Genomic DNA, 11,374 nt, shown 5'->3' with positions numbered 1-11,374 from the left:
AAATGGATGGGACCAGAGCATTGGTGAGCTTCACGCAATGCTCAAGACGCCCGAAGCGGGAATGGGTAAAAGGGTTTTACCGGTTCTCACAAGTCCGGCTCCGAGAAGGAAAAAAAATTTTGGACCGAAGGCAAAAAAAATTTTGGGCCTCAAGTAAAATGAGTATTTTTTTAGATTTAAATAATTAAATTTTTAAATGGCAATACTTGGTGATGATTTGAGTTGTTTAAAAAAGTTTTATATAAAAATAAGCTTAAACATGTTCCAAATGGGACTAGAACCCGCAACCTTTTGGTTGAGAGTAATACCTCTTTGCCACTAAGCCAAACTAGTTATTATGTAATTGGGTTTAAACATTAATTATCACACCGTGTCTCTGGATTTGACATGACATATGTGGCAAAAGGATAAATGATAGATTCACCTAAATTATTTTCAAGTGAGGGACTTGAAGGAATGGCACTTCGCCATATGTATTAGGGGTAGTAAACCGTTGTTAGGCGGTATTTGCTATTTGCATCAATCTTCTATGTATCTTGTGCAAGTGGGAGATTGTTGGAATCGGTCTGCCTAAGGCACATATTAGAGTTGATGTGGCTAGTACGTAATGATCTAAGTCGGGTCATACCCAATAACAAGCTAGACAAACACCCACGATATTTATTTTAAGATATGATCTAACAAATAAATATCAACACTTATGATATTTAGAAAATGAGTTTCTAAATATTTGCACTTGTGTAATAAATAAATTATATGGATCATTTATATGTTGAGAAAAAATATTTTATAATGTTATTTAAGTTGGTTAAATAATATGATGTATGTTACTTACAATATGTTAGGTTACATTTATTTATTATGTAACAAATATATAACACAAGTAATTAATTTGAAAGAGTTTGAATATTTAGGAGGGAATAACTTTCTCTTTCTTCTATTTATTAAACGATTCTTTTAAGAACATGCAAGAGAACTAATTGGACAAGAGAAGTGTACAAAGGTTGCATCTTTTGTTTCTCTCTCACACACACATTTGCAAGTAACTGTCTATACTTCATCATATTTTCGGCCAAGAAGAAGGTTGAACAAGAAGGAGTTTCAAGTGTGTAAATCCTAGCAAATCAAGGGTGTTTTGTTAGTGGCTTGTAGATATACAAGCTTGAGGTGCTTCTACTTTGAAGACTAGCCATTCTATACTCATCCTCATTCATATTTCTTAGCATATTAAAGGTAGTATGCTAAAACACCCTATGGTTGTTTTGATAGCATGTATTATCGTATATGGATCCGAGCATTGGGTTTTATGTATCAGATGGGTTTTATATTAATCAAACTAACAAGATGTAAAACTTTATTATCCGTTGCGTTTTTCATATAAATGGGTTTATATGACTTTGATAATCTTGTTAAAACCCAACACATCTGACAAATCATTAGGAAGTACACCCGGATAGTCCCGAACAACGAACACGTCCCGTATACCAATAACATCGGCCTTCACATCAATTCATGGACCAGATATGCCCCACAACCCTATTGCATCCACTTTGCCGCCTTTATCATTGATATAAGGGGTGGCGTTGCACTACTCCTATCCCCGTGTACAGTGATCTGACTCCCATCCGGAGCCCTGAGACGTATGAGTTTCAGGCCACAAACAATATGAGCATCCACAATGGAGAGCCAGTCCATCCCAAGAACCACGTCAAAACAACCAAGATGCATTAGATATAACCGCACTGGAAACCTATACCCTGAATGGCCCCATACACGGTAACTAAATTTCCTACAGCAACTTTGACTTCGAACACATTATCTACACGCTCAGGTGACACATTTAACATGGCATAAAACATGGTCGAAATGAAACTCCTACTAGCACCCGAGTCGAACAGGACCGATACATATAGTTTATTAAGTGAAATGGTAGCTGGAGAGGTAGTGTACTAATTGTTAACAAATCAAGCACGCAAAATAATCTTTATGAAAAGATAGGAATGCATTTACAAAGTTTTAACTGTTTAAAGGTAAAATTTAGAGTACCTGAAACAACGTCTGCATCCTCCCTTGCTTCCTTCATAGAAATATTGAACGCTCTAGCCTTGGCTCTTGGTTTGTCATCCACATTTGCTTCAGAACAATTTCCCCCCTCAGAACTCTTTGCCTTCGCTTCAGGATAACCAGATGACAAATTCCCAGACCCCTTACACCGAAAGCACGTTGGGGACGGACACTTATAGTGAAGACCCTATGTTGCACTCACCCCTATGCCATGTCCCCCACTTCTTACATTTATAGTCCTTCACTTTACACTTATAGTGAAGACCCTATTTTTAAATTATATTTACACTATAAGCCCTTGAACTTTGAATATCTTTATAATATGTTTTTAAACTTTATTTACATCTTAAACCTTGAACTTTATAAATATATATAACTAGATAAAAATTTACATACTTTAATATCTTTGGTTTGTTTGTGTTTTACACTCGTATAGTTTTTAAACTTCGATTATTTTATGGAATTTTATAGCTCGAAGATGAACACTAAAAATAGATAATGAACGGAAACAAACTTCAATCATTGAAATTGATATAAATCAAAAATCTTTCACGTGCGACTATATTGAAATGACAAAACGGGTTGGTTTAACAAATTCAAATACAAATACGAATACAAAAAAATGACAAATGTCATAGCATTCCCTACTTTTGAGAATTTCGTCCCGAAATTAAGTAGAATAATCTATAACAAAAAGATGATACTTTGTTCGCATTTTATCTTCTCGTTCCCAAGTAAATTCAGGGCCACGCTTGGATTCCCAACGAACCTTTACCAAAGATATACGGCTACGTTTAGTTTTCTTGTCTTTACGATCCATGATTTCCGCCGGGTTTTTGACAAAATGCATTGTTTTAGCGATGCGCATTTCGTTGAGGGCTACATGGAGGTTTACCTCAGCAAGACATTTCTTCAGATTTAAAACATGAAATGTTAGATTAACGTTAGAAAGCTCTTGAGGAAGTTCGAGTGTGTAAGCAACACTACCGACACGTGCAAGAATTTTGAAAGGTCCAACAAAACGAGGAGATAGTTTTCCTTTCTTGCCAAAACGAACAACACCTTTCCAAGGGGATAGCTTGAGAAGGACATGATCACCAACTTTAAACTCGAGGGGTCATCGTCGGTTATCCGCGTAACTCTTTTGACGGCTACGAGCAGTTAAGAGATTTTGTCGGATTTGAGCAATTAAGTTAGTAGTCTCTTGGACAAGTTCCGGATCGCTGATTTGGGCTTCACCAATTTTGTTCCAATAGATAGGTGATCGAAATTTACGACCATAGAGAGCTTGGAACGGAGCCATACCGATACTAGAATGAAAACTATTATTATACGAGAACTCAATCAAGTGAAGATGAGAATCCCAATTTCCAACGAAATCCATGACACATGACCTAAGCATGTCTTCGAGCGTTTGAATCGTGCTCTCAGATTGTGCATTGGTTTGAGGATGATTGGTGGTGCTAAGATTCAATTGAGTTCCCAATGAATTTTGAAGTGATGACCAGAGTGTGAAATAAAACGGCTATCGCAATCGGAAATGATACGCAAAGGTATACCATGACGACAAACGATACGCTAAACATACATCTGTGCGAGTTGATCAACCGAAAACTTTTCGTTGATCGGAATGAAATGAGCAGATTTAGTCAAATGGTCAACTATAACCCAAATACCGTCGTGAAGGTTTCGAGTAGTCAGAAGCTTGAACACCAAATCCATTGAGATATCTTCCCATTTTCAAACTGGGATGTGTGGTTGAACGAGCAAACTAGATGGTCGTTGGTACTTGGCCTTAACTTTAGCACAAGTAAGGCATTTTCCTACATATAATGTGATAAATTTCTTCATACCGGGCAACCAAAATGTGGACCATAGATCGAAATACATCTTATTCTCACCAGGATGAATGGAATATCGAGACTTATGAGCTTCGTCCATGATGAATGTGTGAAGATCATCACGGTAAGGAACCCACAAACGATTGAGGTAATACAACAAACCATCGCGCTTAGTTTCAAGTTGATTCTCGACACCACACGACATTTCATTGTACATATTACCCTCGGTGACAGAGACATGTTGGGATTCGAAGATACGAAGTTGTAGATCGGTTTGAATGGTCACACAATGAAGCAAAATTGATTTTACATGGTTCTTTCGACTAAGGGCATCGGCTACAACATTCGCTTTACCAGGATGATAACGAATTTCGCAGTCGTAGTCGCTAAGTAGTTCGGCCCATCGCCGTTGCCGCATGTTTAGATATTTTTGGTCAAAAATTTGTTGAAGACTCTTGTGGTCGGTGAATACCACACACATAGTTCCATACAGGTAATCTCTCCAATTTTCAACGCGAATACAACGTCACCGAGTTCGAGATCATGCGTTGTATAATTCTTTTCATTAACCTTAAGTTGTCGTGAAGCATAAGATATAACTTTACCTCGTTGCAAAAGGACACAACCGAGGCCTTGATTGGAAGCATCGCAATAGACAACAAAATCCTCATTGCCCTCGGGAAGTGCAAGGATCGGTGCATCGCAAAGCATGCGCTTAAGAGTTTGAAAAGCTTCATCTTGTTTTGGTCCCCATTCATAAGGTTTATCCTTGTGAGTTAATGAGGTTAGGGGCAAAGCGATCTTGGAAAAATTAAGAATGAAGCGAAGATAATAACCCTCAAGACCAAGAAATGAACGAACTTCGGTAGGAGTGGTTGGATTTTTCCAAATACTAACAGCTTCGATTTTGGTTGGGTCAACGTGGATACCCTTTTCGTTTACTATATGCCCTAAGAACGGAATTTCTTGCAACCAGAATTCACACTTTGAGAAATTAACATAAAGTTGTTTCTACTTTAAAAGATCAGGAACGGAATGAAGATGTTTCTCGTGCTCGGCTTTGGACTTGGAATAAATAAGAATGTCGTCAATAAAAACAATCACGAATTTATCTAGATAAGGTTAGCATACGTTGTTCATGAGATCCAAAAATATCGCGGGTGCATTGGTTAGCCTAAAAGGCATAACCCTAAATTTGTAATGCCCATAACGAGTCCGAAAAGCAGTTTTGGGTATGTCATCTTTATGCACGCATAGTTGATGATAACCCGAACGAAGGTCAATCTTTGAGAAGCATAAAGCTCCTTGGAGTTGATCAAAAAGGTCATCAATGCGAGGCAAAGGATAACGATTCTTGATTGTGAGCTTGTTGAGCTCGCGGTAATCAATGCACATACGAAAGGATCCATCATTCTTCTTGACGAAAAGAACGGGTGAACCCCTAGGAGATGAACTAGGGCGAAAGAACCCTTTGTCTGAAAGTTCTTGGAGCTGGTTAGACAATTCTTGCATCTCGGAGGGTGCAAGACGATAAGGAGCTCTCTCAATCGGGGTTGCGCCAGGCATGAGATCGATTTGAAATTCAACATCACGAATAGGTGGAAGACCAGAAACATCATCGAGAAACACCTCAGGATACTCACGAACAACAGGAATGTCCTCAATTTTCCGTTCCTTCTTTTCCACAACATGGGCTACGAATGCTACATACTTCTTGCTTAAGTACGTTTGGACTTGAAAACAAGTGATAAAATTTAGGCTCGAGGGAGATTGCTTTTCACCCGATACACGCAGGATTTGACCATCGGCAAGCGAATTACGATTGAACTTCTCGAATCAAACAATTTCTGCACGTTGAACAGATAGCCAGTCCATGCCTACTATGATGTCGAAAATTCCCAATTGCATAGGAATGAGGTCGATTGAGAACTTGTGGCCATTTAGATTTTATTTACAATTTCGAATAACCGATTCAATTGATACATATTTACCATTAGCTACCTCAACAGAATACGACTTTTTATGCTTAGATCAGGGTTTCGCAAGTAAAGGCTCAAATTCAAAAGACACAAAGCTCATATCAGCACCGGTATAAAATAAAATGGTTGCAAAGTGGTCATTTACGAGAAACGTACCGTTCACCACATCGCCGGTTTGTTGAGCTTGATTGGCGTTAATCGTAAAAGCACGCCCACGATTTTCTTGACGAGCTTGAGCAGCTTGACCGATTTGACCACCTTGTGGTGTAGGAGCTAAAATGGCGGGATGCGGCTGAACTTGAGGTTGGTTAGCAAACAATGGTGGAACCTGTGGCTGATAAGCTTGCTGGGTTTGATATGTCTAAACCTGGCACACGGGAGTTGGAGCAAGCTGAAGAGTATTCACATATGCGAGTCATGGACACGCGTTGTGAAAGTGGTTAGGGTCACCACAATTATAGCAAGCTCGCATTTGGTTAATGGGTTGAGCATACGGTGCAGGGCGAGGATTGGGTTGAGCAAACCGTTGAGGAACAGTTGGTACAATAGCAGTCTCACGACAAGTAATGCTAAGATGCCCAAGACGGTTGCAACGAGGGTATTTGCGGTAAGTGACATTGGCGGGGTGATGACGTCGACAAAAGTTGCAATACGGATGGGATCCGTTGTAGAGTTTCTTGGATGGTGATGCAAGGTTTGTTTGAGGTTGAGGCGCGGTTTGTTGAGTTACCGCATAGTTCTTGCGTTTCTTGCTATGGTGGTGTGAGGAGAAAGAAAGCTTGGATGACTCGGTTTCGATTCTTTGGACTCGGTACATGGTTTATCAGGAGGTTTCTTCGATCCCTTCAATGTCAAAGTCCCAACTTTAATATGATTATCTGTTAAAGTTGAAGCAAGGTTGATCGCGTCACCAAGTTCTTTAGGAGCACTACTCAAAACACTATCTTGGATTTGTCTTGGTAGTCCCCGAATGTATTTATCGATGGCATGCGAAGTTGGGGTAACAAGGTGAGGTGCTAGCACACTGAGTTTATTGAAATGAGAAGTGTAAGATGCGTGTTCACCACTCTCTTATTTGAGGTTCCAAAACTCAGCTTCCAAATTCATAAGCTCACTTGGAGGGCAGAACTGCTTGGTCATCAGTTCTTTTAATTCATCCCATGGGCATAGCCATGGCAGCTTCAGCACCATGGATTGTCTTTTCCTTCACCCACTAGGTAAGTGCCCCTTTTGCAAAGACACTTGTAGCAAAACGGGTTCGCTTGTCATCGGGACACTCAATGTGGGAATTTGTTCTCCGTTTGTTCGTACCATTGAAGTAGGGAAGTGGCACCTTTAGTCCCGTCAAACTCTGAGGGCTTGGTACTGGTGTTATTAGCAGAGAGATTCTGGTGAATTTGGGTCATCATGTCGAGAAGGTTCGCAGCTAGTTGTTTGGTGATCTGAGCGGTCAACTTGCGACTAGAGGTTCCGGAAGAACGGCGCTTGTTGAAACAGAGAGACATTTTGCGAACAATGGTGATGAAAATCGTGAGACTCGGAATAGGTTGTGGTATAAAAATCCTTGTTAAAGTTTGCTTTAAAAGAAATAAATAAATAAACATAAATAAATAAAAATCATAACAATGGTAACAAATCTTGTGTGGAGCTTTAGAGTTTTCATGAACCACCATGGACTCTTATTTTCCAAAAATCAAAAAACTCAAAATCAAATCAAACCGAAAGCAGGGTACTCGTGTACAGACTTCCACTTAAAACACATTGTAAAACATAGAGGGTCGGAGTCACACGTCGCATGAACCACCATGACTTGCGTGATATCCATAGGAGTGCAACCATATTCTTTTCAAAAAGAGAACATGGTCACGTTTGAAAACTTAAAGTTGTGTTTCATATGGCGTTGAAAGTGGAATGCTTTGGCTAAATAGGGTTCATGCCCTTTACTAACTCTCCAGGTAAGCAGGTAGGTCCCGCGTCTGATTGGGATTTATACGCATTGATTATCCTTAGGTTTCAATAACCTTGGTGTCAAGAGTATCCGAAAACAAGCACGTCCCCCTTTTAGTTTACTACATACCCGCCACATAGAACCATCCTTAAGAAGAACATATATCGGAACATCACAACAAAAATCAATAATTGAAAATGTTGGAAAAATCTTTGTTTTTAGGCATAAGCCTTGGACATGTGTGTGCTTTATGTATATGAAGCGTAAATGAATTGACAATAAAATATTAAGCAAGTGCATTGAACAATCACATAAGGCCCACATAATTTTTTAATCATGCAACCTAAACAATTAAGCGAATAAACTATAAATAACTAGAACACTACGCCTAATGTCCTATCTTATAGTCACGGCTTTGATATCAATCTGTAACACCCCGGCTAAAGCGGAATACGACCGGGTGTGACTTACAGATTGCCCAAAACACATGTGACACTATTAAGTGGCAATAATATCATTAATTCATTCAAATCCCAAGTACACAAGTTTATCAAATGAAAAAATACAAAGAAAAAGGAACAAAACACGCATTCTTGTTTATTTTTTAAATAACCTAACTTCTAGTGTCTTTTGCCATTTCATCCTCTAATGTAAGTACTTGTAGCATATATATAAAATAAAGTAAACTAATTGAATAGTTGGTGAGTTCACACAAGTTTGATACAAGTATATAAAAACCATATAATTCCATGAAACTTGGTGTAGTAATAGCACAAGTAATGTCTTTTCCATTTGGTAACAACCAAATGTACTCGGATTAGGGGTCCCTATTCAACTCATAACATTGAGGTCCTGAGTGCATAGGGGGGGGGGGAGTGAATGATCATACTTATTGAGGAAACCATGAGCAAGTAGTCTTTGTGCAAGTAAGCAAATAAAATAAGCACACAAGTCCATGTAAAGAATTGTAGTTTGTTATAATCAATAAACGAAATTGAATTGTTGGTAGGATATATATGATACCCTCAAAATAGTAAAAAAAAAGGTAAAAAGGGAGTGTGAGAAACTCACCGTTAAAATTGGAATGACAAATTGGAAACAAAACGGGAAGCGCGATATATGAAACCGAACAATCGAATTTCACGAGCGAAAATAATAAACACGACAATTACTAACTAGATAATGGATATAAAATATTGGTTTTAAAGTTTGTATGTTATTATTTGAATATATACTTTTACCCTTTTAAAGTATATTAATATTTAAGTTTAACGGAGTTTAACGGCTTATTGTTATAATATTATTTATGAGTTTTATACTAAATTTGTATATAATATTGTTACGGGATTTCAGTGTTATCGGTTTGATTTTTGTTATAAACGTTTGTTGATTTAGAGTTAAAGTTACAACGATATTAGATTATTTATATACATATTTATATAGTTATTTTACGAGTTGTAACGATTGGTTCGGGTTTGTAAAAGTTGGATTCTTGGATAAAAATATTAAAAACAATCTAAACAATTGTTAACTTACAAAAAATGATTTTATTTATTTATAATAATTTATTAATCTATACTTGATTTATTAAAACTATTAAAACAATTTGTAACAAATATATAAACTGGATCTGCAGTGACCCGGGTTTGAACCCGAGTCTTCACGACCACAGTGAACATACACAACCATTGGACCAATCAGTTTGGTAGTTAAAGTTGAAAAATATAATTTAAAAACACCTCCTCATGTTCATCTTCTTCCTCACAAAACCCTAGATTCAATCCCCCAAATCCGTTCTATGTTTGTTTGTTTTATGTTAGGGGTTTTGTTAGACAGGTTGAAACAAATCAAAACCATATAACGATTACCTCGAATCATGCCGGAAATACGGTGAACTTTGAGGTGGCCGGAACCGAGATGATAAGAACAATTTCAAGATGTAAAACAGTTTGTTTATGTAGTTTTATGGTTGTAGCAGTTCTAACATATTATTAGGGTGCTATCTATAGCATCAATTGATTCGTTTGATGTTAATACGAGTTAATAAAATTTTTATTATAATCCAGCGAGTTTATGATTAAATACGAATTAAATAGATTGTTAATGGAGTATTTAATAACATATTATTGCTTGTAGTTAGTGGAGATGACGTTTTGGATGATTAACGGATTGAAACGAAGCGTTTATATGTGTATGGAGGGTCGTCGGAGCTTCGTCGGAAATGTCGCCGCCGGTGGTTGAAAAAACGTGAGAGGGGGGATGGGACGGGAGGGGTTGGGTGCTAATTATATTATTTTTAAATTATATTTACACATTAAGCCCTTGAACTTTGAATATCTTTATAATATGTTTTTAAACTTTATTTACACTTTAAACCTTGAACTTTATAAATATATATAACTAGATAAAAATTTACATACTTTAATATCTTTGGTTTGATTATGCTTTACACTCGTGTAATTTTTAAACTTTGATTTTTTTATGGATTTTTATAGCTCGGAGATGAAAACTACAAATAGATAATGTACGGAAACAAAATTCAATTATTGAAATTGATATAAATCAAAAGTCTTACAAATGCAAATATATTGAAACGACTAAACGGGTTGGTTTAACAAATTCAAATACAATTACAAATATGAAAAATTGACAAATGTCACAACTCGGATTTCTCCTTTCAGCCTCAATGCGAGGTCTATGACCATGCCCATGGGACGACCCCCTCTAGTCGATCGAGTGTTAGCCATGCCTTATCCCTACAAGGACAGAACTTTAATAAATTTAAGCACAAGTAGTGTCTAGAATATGGAAAGTAATGGTAATCGCAAACAACATTTAGCCCGTGTGGTTAGTTATTTACGTTGCTCGCCCATCCAAGTTATATTAGTAGTCTACCCAACACTTAAAGCAAATTGTAAACACTTAACATATCTTCTGTTACTCGTAGAGTGAAAGCTTACCTCTTGGAGTGCAGCTATCCGCGATTAGCAATTCTAGTCCCTTCCATAATTGTTCGAGTCCAAGCACCGACAGGTTCCCGGATCACTCAAACGTTGGCTCTGATACCAACTTGTAAGACCCCAAAACCCAGGAGTCCTACATTTGATAATCATTCCAAGAAAACATAGATTTTAAAAGATAAACCAGTTTTATGGAATTCAAAAATCCAACACAGAGTATTCTTGTAGCGGAAAACTTAATAAAAGCATCCAAACATGGTTCTGACGACCAGAAAAGTAGTTTATGATTGTCTTAATTATTAAAAAGGTAAAGAGCTTCGACTAATACTGCCTCGAGATCTCGGGTAGTCTTGAGAACCTTCAAGCAGCAATCCCCTCCACATTCAACCTACAATCAGTCTAAAATACACACAAAGTCAGCTTCAGCTGAGTGAGTTCATGCTTTTATAATTGAAGATATCAAAGAACGGTCAAAACATTCAACATACGACTTCCATAAAAATGAATAAATATGTGATTTTTCCTCAGTTAAGCACGTAACATGGGTCACATCCTCTCAATTCCAAAACACAAGGTTAAGTA

Source organism: Bidens hawaiensis, unplaced genomic scaffold (assembly GCF_021521415.1).
Source record: "Bidens hawaiensis isolate Kalapana, Puna unplaced genomic scaffold, B.hawaiensis_p1.1 tig00007915_1, whole genome shotgun sequence".
NCBI classification, from domain to species: domain Eukaryota; kingdom Viridiplantae; phylum Streptophyta; class Magnoliopsida; order Asterales; family Asteraceae; genus Bidens; species Bidens hawaiensis.
Note: the sequence above shows the minus strand (reverse complement) of the source record.